Genomic DNA, 13,494 nt, shown 5'->3' with positions numbered 1-13,494 from the left:
AGACGGGGCGGGCATGGAGCGGGCAGGGGGCGGGGCTTAGCAGCACCGTGCGCTGCATGTAAAATGCGCTAATATGAAACTAGCCTCAACTCTGGCACCTTGCTGGCTCTCCCCGCTTGCTCTGGTGCATTGACAAGTGGGGTAATATTTTGGGGTTGAAGATAGCTTTGTAAAGTCATCTGTCATCAAGCCCAGGGGTTAATAATGGAGAGGCATCTATTAAATTCCCCCCTTACTAATCCCAGAGTGAAAACTAATAAGACACAAACAGAAAAAAGTTCTATAATGAAACAAAGCCAATCCCCACTTTTTCCATTTAGTAAAATAATAATATAAAATCAAAGTGATCCTCACCTGTCCACCGATAATCCATAATGCTGATGTCCCATGACACTCCACAAGTTTGCTACATCTGGTTACATTGCTTAGCAGAGACAGATCACACTGAGCTGAGCATGAGAACGCATCTGCATGTGACCGGCTGTGACGTCATTAAGGTTACAGCTGGTCACATGAAAATGCGTTTTGGCTGTCTTGCTAAGCAGTAACAATATTGATGTGGTCACCAGTGCAGCCTTTCAGTGCTTGGCTTCTGGGTTCAAATCCCACTAAGGACAACATCTGAAAGTAGTTTTAAGGTTCACCCAGAGTTTGCATTGGTTTCCTATGGGTTCTTCTCCAGCTTCCAGCTTCCACTCACACTCCAAAGACATACTGATAGGGAATCTAAATTGTGAGCCCCATTGGGGACCGTGCCAATAATGTCTGTAAAGTACTGTGATACAGGAAAGATATAAATCTTTGCACCCTGTTAACCAGTAGATAGAACAATATTAATTTGAGAGTCCTTGTCTTATCTATTGCATTATTTATGTGGCCTATTGTGCATAAATATGTGATTCTTCAGATTTTGTGTTATTCCATGCCTGATGAAGAGACCTGAGTAATCTCAAAAGCTTGCAACAGGTGACCTTCTTTTCAGTTTGGCGGGAACTAGGATCAGGGAACTTCCAAATAATAAAAAATAATGTCCAGCTGAGGCTGTGTTTAATAGATCCACAGGTGGGTGCCAATCCCGCTGGTGAGCACAGCCGTGATATGCAAAGGAAAAGGATTCTTGTCAGCACATCATCTGGATAAAATCGAAGAAATTTTATTGAGCCATATTTAAGCCATGTTAAAATAAGGAATTAAAAATAATGAATATAGTGTTTTTTACATGATAGGCATTCTATACAGTATAAAACGTGTTTAGCGTGTCAATTTCTAAATGATGAAATAATGCAATCAATGGTAGGGGATAATTTGAATGTTTGAGTTCTATCTAAAACATATATGCATGCATTACATCTACTGGCACATTTATAGAATCTCTTTACTGCTAACCAATTGGAAGTTTGAGTCACTTGTTTTAAAAGGTTGGGGAATAGTGAATTGCCAAGAGTGAGACCCCTTTTAGCTGGACACCTATATCCGTTGACAATAATTTTGCGTAGGGTATCATCTTGGTTCGTTACTGGTAAATATTTCATTATGAGTATTACTATTATTATGATTTAATATTATAGTGCCATTTATTCCATGGCAGTTTACACCTAAGGAGGGGTATACATAATAAAAAAACAAATACAGTAATCTTAAATAATACAAGTCATGACTGGTACAGGAGGAGAAAGGACCCTGCCGGCGAGGGCTCACAATCTATAAGGGATGGGTGAGGACACAGTAGGTGAGGGTAGAGCTGCAGTAACCACCGATCCAGAGGTTTGGTGGATCGGTGGTTACTGCAGGTTGTAAGCTTGTCAGAAGAGGTAGGTCTTCAGGTTCTTTTTGAAGGTTTCCATGGAATGCAAGAGTCTGATATGTTGTGGTAGAGAGCTCCACAGTAGGGAGATGCACGAGAGAAATCTTGTATGCGATTGTGGGAAGAGGAGTTAAGAGGGGAATAGAGAAGGAGATCTTGAGAGGATCGGAGGTTGTGTGCAGGTAAGTACCGGGAGACTAGGTCACAGATGTATGGAGGACATATGCTGTGGGTGGATTTTATTTCGTTGAATTGTACATTAAAAGCTGTTGAGAAAGTGACAGGGAAACATGGCATTATCAGAAGATTGCTTACTGTGTAATGAAAGGGACCTAGGCTTCTTGGAGACAGTGTCAAAGGCACGTTTCATGTCGTGATTATTATATCCCCTATCAAGCAATCATTTTCTGATTATAATGCTTTTATTAGAGAAAGAAATCTCAGAGGAGCAATTTTGTTTCTCTTGATATTGAATTCCCTGTAAAGTATAGCATATATAGTATGGCGGGAATGAGAACTGGAGGATAGTAAAACTGAGTTTCCAGAGATGTCTTTCCTAAACAGGATTGTCTCTATTTTTAGAGTACTAGGATTACCAATTAAATATATGTCCAAAAATGGGGTTTCAGTGGCTGGACTATTGACTATAAATTTGAGATTTAAATTGTTTTTGATCATGTAAGATTTGAATTTGTATATAGCAGTGGGGTTGCTTGGCTACTCAAGGAGCAGGTCATCCACATATCTCCCAAACTAATTAATGTAATCCAAAAAGGGATTGTTGGCAGAGAAAATATATGTCTCCTCCCACAAAGACATATATAGGATAGCGAGAGATGGGGAGAATTTAGAACCCATTGGGGTGCCTAGTGCTTGAAGGAAACATTGCGAATTGAATATAAAATAATTATGATGTAAAAAATAACAAAGAGCCATGATAATGACATATTTTAAGTTTGCAGAATAATTACTATATTTGCCTAAATGATATGTGATTGCAGTGATTGCTAGATAGTGAGGAGTAGTAGAATATAAGTTTACCACGTCCCATGTTATAAATATGAAACCTTCTTTCCATATACATTTAAGACATTAAGAAATAGTTATACGCCTAGCAGATAAGGGTGAGGGGATTGTTATACAGGATTTTAATACTTATTGCCAAGAGGCTTTTAAAATTTTATCGGACTCCAATTTTTATTCCAAAGTTAAATCTTATCCTGGTACTAATATTTTAAAGGAGTATTTGCTTTTTATAAAAAATGCCAAGAAAGATGGTATCCTTGATGAGAAAGAGGGGAGGTTTTTAATGGTTAAACATCCAAATATTCCTTTTTTTTATCACCTCCCCAAGGTACATAAAGATTTTAATAACCCCCCAGGTAGGCCAATTATATCAAGCATTGGTTCTATTTATAGAGGATTGGCTGAATATATTGATTCTGTGATGAAAGTCCATGTTTTTACACTACCCAGCTTTTTAAGGGACTCAGCTCACTTGATTCAACTCCTGAAGACATTACAGTGGATGGATTCATATAAATTTGTAACTTTCGATATTACAGCACTTTATTCAAATATTCAGCAAGATTTAGCCCTATCATGTCTATTATTTTATTTGGAATCCGATGATCGGCTTTCATCCCCCCAGAGAACTTTTATATACAGTGGAATTTCACTAATCATGAAAAATAATTTTTTTACTTTTTTAGGTGTCTTTTATCACCAATTAACGGGTGTGGCTATGGGATCTAAAGTAGCACCAACCATTTCTAATCTCGTTATGGGACGTTTTGAGAACATTTTTATAGAGAATTCTGTTTGGGGTTTTAATTTTACTCCCCATTTTAGTGATACCGCCATTGATTTTCTGGATTTAAATTTATTTATTGAAAACTGCAGTATTCACACTAAGACGTTTTTTAAGAAGTTAGATGCAAACAGTTTTTTACATTTTGAAAGTGGGTATTATTTTAAGTGGGTCTTCAATATACCGGTAAATCAGTTTAAGAGGATTTGGAGGAATTGTACTGAGGAGAAAGATTTTTTAGAGCAGGCTGAGTTTTAAAAAAAAAAAGGTTTTATGCACAAAATTACCCGAAAAAACTTATTTAAAAATCCTTCAGACATGTACAGACTGAGTGTGATCAGGAAACGCTACTTATAAAGAAAAGGAACCGAGAGGATGGGGATTTCTCGGTTAATTTTCTAATTACGTTTAATAAGTGCCACAAACAAATGAAAAGCATATTAATGAAGAATTGGCACATTCTCCGCAGTGATCCTATCTTGGGGAATTCCTTGCCTGAGAACCCCAGGATCACCTATAGGAGGGCTCCCACGATCAAAAATATATTAGCCCCCAGTCGTTTGAAGGAGAAGACCTCTAATCCTTTTTTGAATATTAAAAAAGCCAGCAATATTGGAATGTTTCGGTGTGGGAAACTGAAATGCCATTGTTGCAAAGGCATTACTCATAATGTGTCCTCTTTCAGCTCTACCTCTACTAATGAATCCTTCCCCATACGTGAGTGATCGTTCTGCGAGTTGGACTTTGCTATTTATTTGATACAGTGTAGCTGCAATAAACAGTTTATAGGGCGGACAACACAGACATTAAGAAAGAGAATCAATGCACATCGCCATAATACTAAAAAAGGCTTCATGAAGCATGGCCTGTCCAGACACTGCGCTATTACACATGGACGGGATTTCTCGGGTTTGCGGTTTCTACCTATTGACCGGACTACTCCTAATACTCCTAAAACAGATTCCAGGCTCTGTGTAGGAGAGAAATTTATTGGATTTATAGGATGAATACTATAAATCCGAATGGCCTCAATGAGGTGTGTGATATCTTCGAGTAAAACTTCCTCTCATATGTATTCATCCGGCATTTTTTTTTCTCTCACCTGGGATCCTTTGATAATTTTAATGATCCCAATAGCTCAGACATCTGGTATTGAAGGATTCGGCTGACATCTCTCCGCTTCTTTGGAAATGTCTCCCTGGCCTCTGACGTCAGTACTCACCGTGGGAACTGGAAAACCCTTTGGGTTACTCACAGTCATGGTTTCTGGTGCTCCCCGTGTATAATGTTTACTTTCCATTTTAACATACGTCTCTCTTATCAGTCAAATATAGCAGAATGCATATAGCACTACTAGTTAAAGTGGATGACCTTGGTTCATATACATACACTCAGTCCCACAACCTTATTGGTTTGATCCTGGTGTGGGGAGTCTTTTATGTTTCATTTTTAAATATTCTTATTTTTTATTTCTTTTTTAATTAGTCCAACTTGTGAAATTTCTATGTACTTGCATTTGGTTACTGCCCCTTCCCCCTCCTTTTTTTTTTGTGAACAACGGGGGGCCTAACCTCGATATGATATAAACCGCCAACTTCTGATTTATCTTCATTTCTGTACATTCGACCTGAAGAAGAGGTCACTGAATGGACCTCGAAACGCGTTGTCTCTGTATGTACCATAAATAAAGTACTGATATTGGAACCAATTTCTACAATCTACTGGATTTCCTCTATTTGATGGTTGAAATATAGCAGCGTGGGAATCTGATGTTTTTTTCCCTCTTCGGATCTCCTCTTTGACCAAACTAATTAATGTAATCCAAAAAGGGATTGTTGGCAGAGAAAATATATGCCTCCCCCCACCAAGACATATATAAGATAGCGAGAGATGGGGAGAATTTTGAACCCATTGGGGTGCCTAGTGCTTGAAGGAAAAATTGCGAATTGAATATAAAATAATTATGATGTAAAAAATAACAAAGAGCCATGATAATGACATATTTTAAGTTTGTTGAATAATTATTATATTTGCCTAAATGATATGTGATTGCAGTGATTGCTAGATGGTGAGGAGTAGTGTAGTTCAAAGGCGGGCTACTAAAATGATAAATGGAGTTGGTTCACTACAATACCCAGAAAGGTTATCAAAATTAGGTCTATTTACTCTAGAAAAGAGTAGACTTAGGGGAGACTTAATATATATGTACAAGTATAGCAGAGGGCAATACAGAGATCTCTCCAATGAACTGTTTGTACCAAGGACTGTGACAAGAACAAGGGGGCATTCTCTTCGTTTGGAGGAAAGACAATTTCTGCACCAGCATAGAAGAGGGTTCTTCACGGTAAGAGCAGTGAGGCTCTGGAATTCTCTTCCTGAGGAAGTGGTGATGGCCAACTGACTGAATGAATTTAAGAAAGGACTGGATGCTTTTCTTGTGAGTAACAGTATAGAAGGTTACGAATAACAGAATATTATAGGTAGATGGTTGACTCAGCTTAGGGGAAGGAATTTTTTTCCCTATGGAGAAAATTGGCTTCTACTCTGTGGGTTTTTTGCCTTCCCCAGGATCAACAATGCAGAACAGCTGCACTAAAAATAGGCTGAACTAGATGGACATAAGGTCTTCCTTCAGCCTTCAAAACTATGTTACTATGTTTATGTATGTTAGTGGAATATAAGTTTACCACGTCCCATGTTATAAATAAGAAACCTTCTTTCCATATACATTTAAGACATTCCATCAGGTAACCTGGAATTTTGATTACAAGGGGTTGGAGGTGTTCATCACCCATTTGCTTAGATTCTCATTTAATGACCCTATTCCAGAAACAATAGGGTGGAAGGAAAACCCCTTTGTGGGTTTTGGGTAATCCGTGAAAGATAGATAATATGGGATGATCTGGTAATAGTCATCTATGGAGTTTGTCAATTACCGTATATACTCGAATATCAGCTGACCCGAGTATAAGCCGAGGCAACTAATTTCACCACAAAAAACTAGGAAAACTTATTGACTCACATATAAGACTATAAGACTGGCATGCATTGACCCTTCATCCCCATCATGGTATGCATGGCCTCCTCATCCCCATCCTGGTATGCATGGTTCCTCATCCCTATCCTTGTATGCATGGCCCAATCACTATCCTTGTAAGCATGGCTCCATTGCTATCCTTGCATGCATGGCCACATCCCTATCCTTGCATGCATGGCCCAATCCCTATCTTTGTATGCATGGCTCTTCATCCCTTTCCTTGTCTACATGGCTCCTCATCCCTATCCTTGTCTGCATGGCTCCTCATCCCTATCTTTGTGTGCATGGCCAAATCGCTATCCTTGTATGCATGGTGCCATCCCTATCCTTGTATGCATGGCCCCATCCCTATCCTTGCATGCATAGCTTCATTGCTTTCCTTGTATGCATGGCTCCATCCCTATCCTTGTATGCATGGCTCCATCTCTATTCATGTATTCATGGCTCCATCCCTAACCAAGTATCTTATCCGCTATCTCTCAGAAACCTCTGTTCTCGACCCTCTCCAATCCGGTTTCCGCTCTTTACACTCCACTGAAACTGCCCTCACTAAAGTCTCTAATGATCTGCTAACAGCTAAATCAAATGGTCATTACTCCATGCTAATTCTCTTGGATCTCTCTGCAGCATTCGACACTGGATCATCAGCTCCTCCTCACTATGCTCCATTCCATTGGCCTCAAGGACACCGTTCTCTCCTGGTTCTCCTCCTATCTCTCTGACCGCTCCTTTACTGTATCTTTTGCCGGTTCCTCCTCCTCTCACCTTCCCCTTACTGTTGGGGTCCCCCAAGGATCGGTTTTAGGCCCCCTCCTCTTCTCCTTGTACACTGCCCCTATTGGTCAAACAATCAGTAGATTTGGGTTCCAGTACCATCTCTATGCTGATGACACCCAATTATACGCTTCTTCTCCTGACATCACGCCAGCCTTTCTAGAAAACACCGGCGATTGTCTAAACGCTGTGTCTAATATCATGTCCTCACTATATCTGAAACTGAACCTGTCAAAAACTGAACTCCTGGTGTTTCCTCCCTCTACTAATGTACCTATACCCGACATTGCTATTTCTGTGGGTGGCTCCACTATTACTCCCCAGCAACAGGCCCGCTGTCTTGGGGTCATACTTGATTCCGAGCTTTCCTTTGCCCCCCACATTCGATCACTGGCTCGTTCTTGTCATCTGCACCTCAAAAACATTTCTAGAATTCGACCTTTTCTTACTTTTGACTCTGCAAAAACTCTTACTGTTTCTCTTATTCATTCTCGTCTAGACTATTGTAACTCTCTTCTAATCGGTCTCCCTCTTACCAAACTCTCCCCTCTCCAATCTGTCTTGAATGCTGCAGCCAGGATCATATTCCTCACCAATCGTTACAACGATGCCTCTACCTTGTGCCAGTCATTACACTGGCTACCCATCCACTCCAGAATTCAGTATAAACTTACTACCCTCACCCACAAAGCCCTCCATGGCTCAGCACCACCCTACATCTCCTCCCTTGTTTCAGTATACCACCCTACCCGCGCCCTCCGTTCTGCTGATGACCTGAGGTTAGTATCCTCAATAGTCAGAACCTCCCACTCCCGTCTCCAAGACTTTACACGTGCCGCACCAATTCTTTGGAACGCACTTCCCAGGTCAATACGATTAGTCCCCAATCCCCACAATTTTAAGCGTGCCCTGAAAACACATTTATTCAGACTGGCCTATCGCCTCAACACATTAACCTAATCTATCCCTGTGTGGCACAGCCAAAAGTTTTACCATAACCAGATTTCCCGCATCATGTTCCCACATGCTTTTTGCATCCATTAGCCCTCTGTGTCTGTACTGTCACACACTTAACATTATGGCTAGTCCATACAATCAGGGCAACTGTTACCACCCACCTTTCGTGTCTACCTCTTTCCTCATAGACTGTAAGCTTGTGAGCAGGGCCCTCATTCCTCTTGGTATTTGTTATAATCTACTGTATGTGATTATTGTTATGCTGTAATGTCTATTGTCTGTACAAATCCCCTCTGAAATGTAAAGTGCTGCGGAATATGTCGGCGCTATAAAAATAAAATTTATTATTATTATTATTATAAGTATGCATGTTCCCTTCCATATCCTGGTATGATTGCCCCCAATCAAAAAACATAAAAAATAAGCCATTATACTTACCTTTCTGCACTCCCTCGCAGCGTCTTGTTCCAGTACCAGCAGCTGCTTTATGCTTGTAAACAGCGCATGACAGGGATGTCATGCGCTGCTCACGAGCAGAGCACAGCTGCCGGAATACTCACCACTTCCCACACCGGAACTACAGTATGTGCATGGAGGGCAGTGAGTATTCATTGCTATTGAGTAGTGTGCACAGTGTCAGCCGCTGGGTGGACACGTGTGCTGCTACTTAAGAGTGATGAATATTCACCTATCTCCAGGCCCATGGGAGTGGAAAGAGGTGAATATTAATTTCTCTTAAGTATCGGACATACGTGACCGCCCGGCAGCTGCAGGAGCTGGCTGCTGCGGCTCACACTGTACGCCCTATTATAGAGAAATAGATATTCACTGCCTGCATAGTGAATTTTCATTTCTTTTTAGCAGCGGGCACAGGCTTTAGCCGCAGCAGCTGGCTCCTGCCTTCTGTGACCAGCTGCTTCACCGTTGCTGCTCCCCCTCCATCTTCTGGACACCTCACTTGAGTATAAGCCAAGGGGGAATTTTCAGCATACAAAAAGTGCTGAAAAAATAAGCTTTTACTTGAGTATATACTATACCCCCATTTAACACCTTTTTCTAAAGTTTGCGATAAAGTGTATTTATACGACAAAGTGGGGTCTAATGTAAGTGTCCTGTATATATGTGAATCTCTAAGGATGTCATTTGCTAATCAACAGTGAAGTATCAAGTACAACAATGAAACCTCCTTTGTCCGATTGTCATATAGCAAGATTTTCCAACGTGGATTCTCGCCTTGCCAAACTTGCTCAGGTGTTTGATGAACCCAATAATACCCGCAGTGAATCCTCAGAAATGAAAGTACTCATAAAACAACTTGAAAAATTATTCTGCGGGGAACAACACACCTTGTGGGACATCAACACCCTAAGAAAATATGTTGAAAGGGAAATGATCCCACACATACTAAGCATTAAAAAAATTCCCACTTATTTTTTTTGCATGATTTCCTTACCAAATGGAACTGTATCTCATGACAATGTTTCTTTAAACTTATTACATGAATTATAATTATTTCCGACTCTGGGGGTGCTACAGCCTTAGGCCGGAGTCACACTAGAGAGGAATACGGACGAGTGAGAGGCGTTAAAAGCACGCATTACACACGGACCAATGATTCTCTATGGGTTTGCTCCCAACAGCCATATATTTCTCATCCGTATTCTACGGTCCATGCCAATAGCAGCATGCTGTGATTGTCAGTGTACTACGCCCGTAGTACGCCAATGCAAGTCTATGGGTGCTCAAAAAATACGGATTACACACGGACCACACGTGTGACTTGCGATAAATACGCAGGTCTTTTGGCAGGTGACAGGAAATGGGCCAATCCATCATCAGGAAGCTTAGACATGCAAATGAGCTCAAAAAGCGCTTCAGACATCCAGGAAGTACACCTCCACGGAGTCCTGTAGGGTCATGGCGCCATATTTCCTAAATGTAGAGATGTTGATTGTGCTAGTGCAGGAGCGGCCAGAAATCTGGGACCAACGTGATGCCCATTATGCCAACTGGGCAAGAAAGGAGGCGTCATGGAGGCGCATATGTCGCCAGATGTTCCATGATTTTGGTGATCGGCCACGTGAGGAGCAGCAGAAACTGAGTAAGTACAAGAAAAAAACTGATTAAAATTACCCCACATCAAAAAATGCATATAGAATCAGCCCCCCCCTTCCTGTGCTTGTACTTTTTTCCTCATGAGGCGGGTAGATTTGGATGTGACACATGGTTTCACACTGCCATAATTTGGCCCAGGCCACAAGCTCCTCATCCTCCTAGCCAAACAAGTTATTAAGTGTAGTTACTTGATACATGAACAATTGTGACCCTGTGTATCTGGCCTGGATGCCCCAATTTGACATGCCAACCTGGGTAGAAAGCACACCCCAGAAGGCCACATGCCTAGACTACTGGTAGCAAATTTGACCTATCAAATATGTTAAATGGAGAATTTTTCCTGTCACATTGCAGTGGAAGATGTGATGAGACGCTGGCGCAGCATCCGCGATCAATACAGGCGGGAACGTCAGCAGCGGTCCAGGAGTGGTGATGCGGTCCAAACAAAGCGCAAATATATTTATTATGACCGCCTCTCCTTCCTCGCCCCTATTCTGGATATGAGACCATAAGTACATACCTCACACCACATTGCACAGATACTTTACAGGGCCAAAAATATTGATTTATTTTTGGCTCTGTTCTATTTCATAACAGAACTCAGTCCAACCTTACGGAGAGAGGAACTGGCTCAGATAAAGAGCCCATCATTGATCCTGGGTCTGCAGGGGATGAGGTGGCTGGCCCATCTTCTCCCCCTACAAGAAGCATGGGTGAAGAATCCTGTCCGGAAAACCCAGTGCCTGCGCCACAAACCCCACCACCAGGACCGTCTGCAGCTGCACCATCAGCCTTACTGGAGGAGCAGGGCAACATGAGCAGCAGCCCAACTGGCCAGATCCGGGGCTCCCCACAGCCTGCTGGACCATCACGGCAAGGAAGAAGAAGGCGGCATATCCCTGCCCAAGATGCACATTCAAATGTGGACACTGGGGTCCTCAACTATTTGGCTAGAGTCAATATTGATGATGGGGAGAAGGCATACTCGCGCAGCCTGGCCCTTTATCTTCGTGCCCTGTCCCGTGAGGTGAGGCTCCGAATTCGAGGATGTTTTCAGATCCTGCTTGATGCTTGCACACACCCCAATACGCCATATGAATTATTTGAATATCTGGAGAGGTGGCAGCTTTCACCCAGAAATCAAATGCACCCTAGACACCCCACACACATGCTTGCTCAAGCAGGCTCTGAGGATCCTCAAATACGTGGGCCTACACCTCACTCCCTTCCTCCCCCTACCCAACCTTCCCAACAGCAGCCACATATGTCTGGCTCTAGCCAACCTCACCAATTTGGCCACTTGTTCCCACCCAGTGTTGGAGGCTGGTCCCAACCTGGTTGGGGACGACATGGATATATTGGTGGGTATGAGACACGGGCCTACCAGACACAACAAGATGACCCTCTTCATTATTACTCTGGCCAGTACCCACAACAATCCCAGGAGGCAGTACACTACCCACAACATGGGCAACAGTATGCCCCCACGCAGGGCGATGTTGGGCAAAGTAGCCAGCAGCAACCACAGGCTGGTCTTCCGCCTTCTCCTTCCCCAACTTACCAAAATTTATTATGTAGCCATTTTGGTATTGCATTATGTTGTTTTGATTTTTTTGCTATGTGTGAAAATGTGTTATTTAAAAAATGTTCACATCTGCAAAAAGGCCAATTTGGCCCATTGCCACAGTTCTCATATGGCAATAATATGTTTTGCTTGAAAAAAACAAACAAAAAAAGGGTAAAGTAAACATTTATCTACGACATTTTACGTCTCTGTGTCAATTCTAAAAAACAGTGTCAGCATACTAACATACTCTTACCAATGCAATTAAACAGTCATAGAATCAGAAGGGGTAGAAATATATATATTTAGACACACAGAAACCAAAAAATTATAACATAGATACAGCATGCTGTTGCCAAGAAGTTTCCCCCTCAGGTGACATAAAGTAATTTGTGAAAATATCACGCACTTTGAGGCCAGAGAGCGGTCTATGTTGAGGGTTGATAGGTGGTCTTGCCCTATGCACATTGTCCAACCCACGCACAACACCAGCAGAGGAGGACCAATCATGTATCCTTGTGAAGTTATGAAGAACCACACAGGCTTTTACAACTTCATTAACATTTTGTTCACTCAGCTGAATGGCAGACTGGAGTACCCACCATTTGGCACAAAGAATGCCAAAGGAACACTCCACCAGTCGCCGAGCACGTGATAGGCGCAAGTTAAAAATTCTGCACCTGTGGTCAAGGTTGCGCCGGGGATATGGCCTCATGACATTGCACGTTAACTGAAACGCCTCATCTGCCACAAGGACATAAGGGACAGATTCTTGAGTGGAGCCTGGTAGCTGGCGTGGTGGTGGTAGATCCAACTGGTTTGTGAGTAGCCGCCGAGCCATAATGGAAGTATTGAAGACTCTAGAGTCTCCCGTTCTTCCATAGGCCCCAATGTCAACAATTATAAACTTGTATTGAGGGTCGGCCAGAGCCAACAATACAACAGAAAAGTATTGCTTATAATTGTAGAATTGGGAGCCAGAGTTCAGCGGCTTACGCACCCAGATATGTTTGCCATCAAGGGCCCCAATACAATTAGGAAACTGGCATTCCTCCTCAAAGTCCCTTGATATCCTCAACCAGTCTTCCATCCTGGGCTTGGGTGTGACGACTTGATGTAGTCTTGTCCAGATTTCAATACATGTTGACCTGACTATGCCAGAAATGGTAGATCTTCCAATGAGAAACTCACGGTGGAGGGCAGCATAAGACAGGCCAGTGGACAGGAAGCTGAAGAACAACAGAAAAGGAACATTTTAGAATGCATAAATTAACCAAAAAACTGGTACATACATACAAAACTTGTTATGATTTCACATCTACTAACACACACATAATTGGTCGCACAATGACTACGTGATATTCAGTACATATTACACATAACATTCTGGTCTGTAAGTTTCAACATATCTGTAATAAGATGAGGGCATTAAA

The sequence above is a fragment of the Dendrobates tinctorius genome, unplaced genomic scaffold, assembly GCF_039654945.1.
Source record: "Dendrobates tinctorius isolate UK_male_01 unplaced genomic scaffold, ASM3965494v1 ptg000022l, whole genome shotgun sequence".
In the NCBI taxonomy this organism is placed as follows: Eukaryota; Metazoa; Chordata; class Amphibia; order Anura; family Dendrobatidae; genus Dendrobates; species Dendrobates tinctorius.
The sequence above is the reverse complement of the archived record's forward strand: the minus strand, read 5'-3'. Positions refer to the sequence as shown.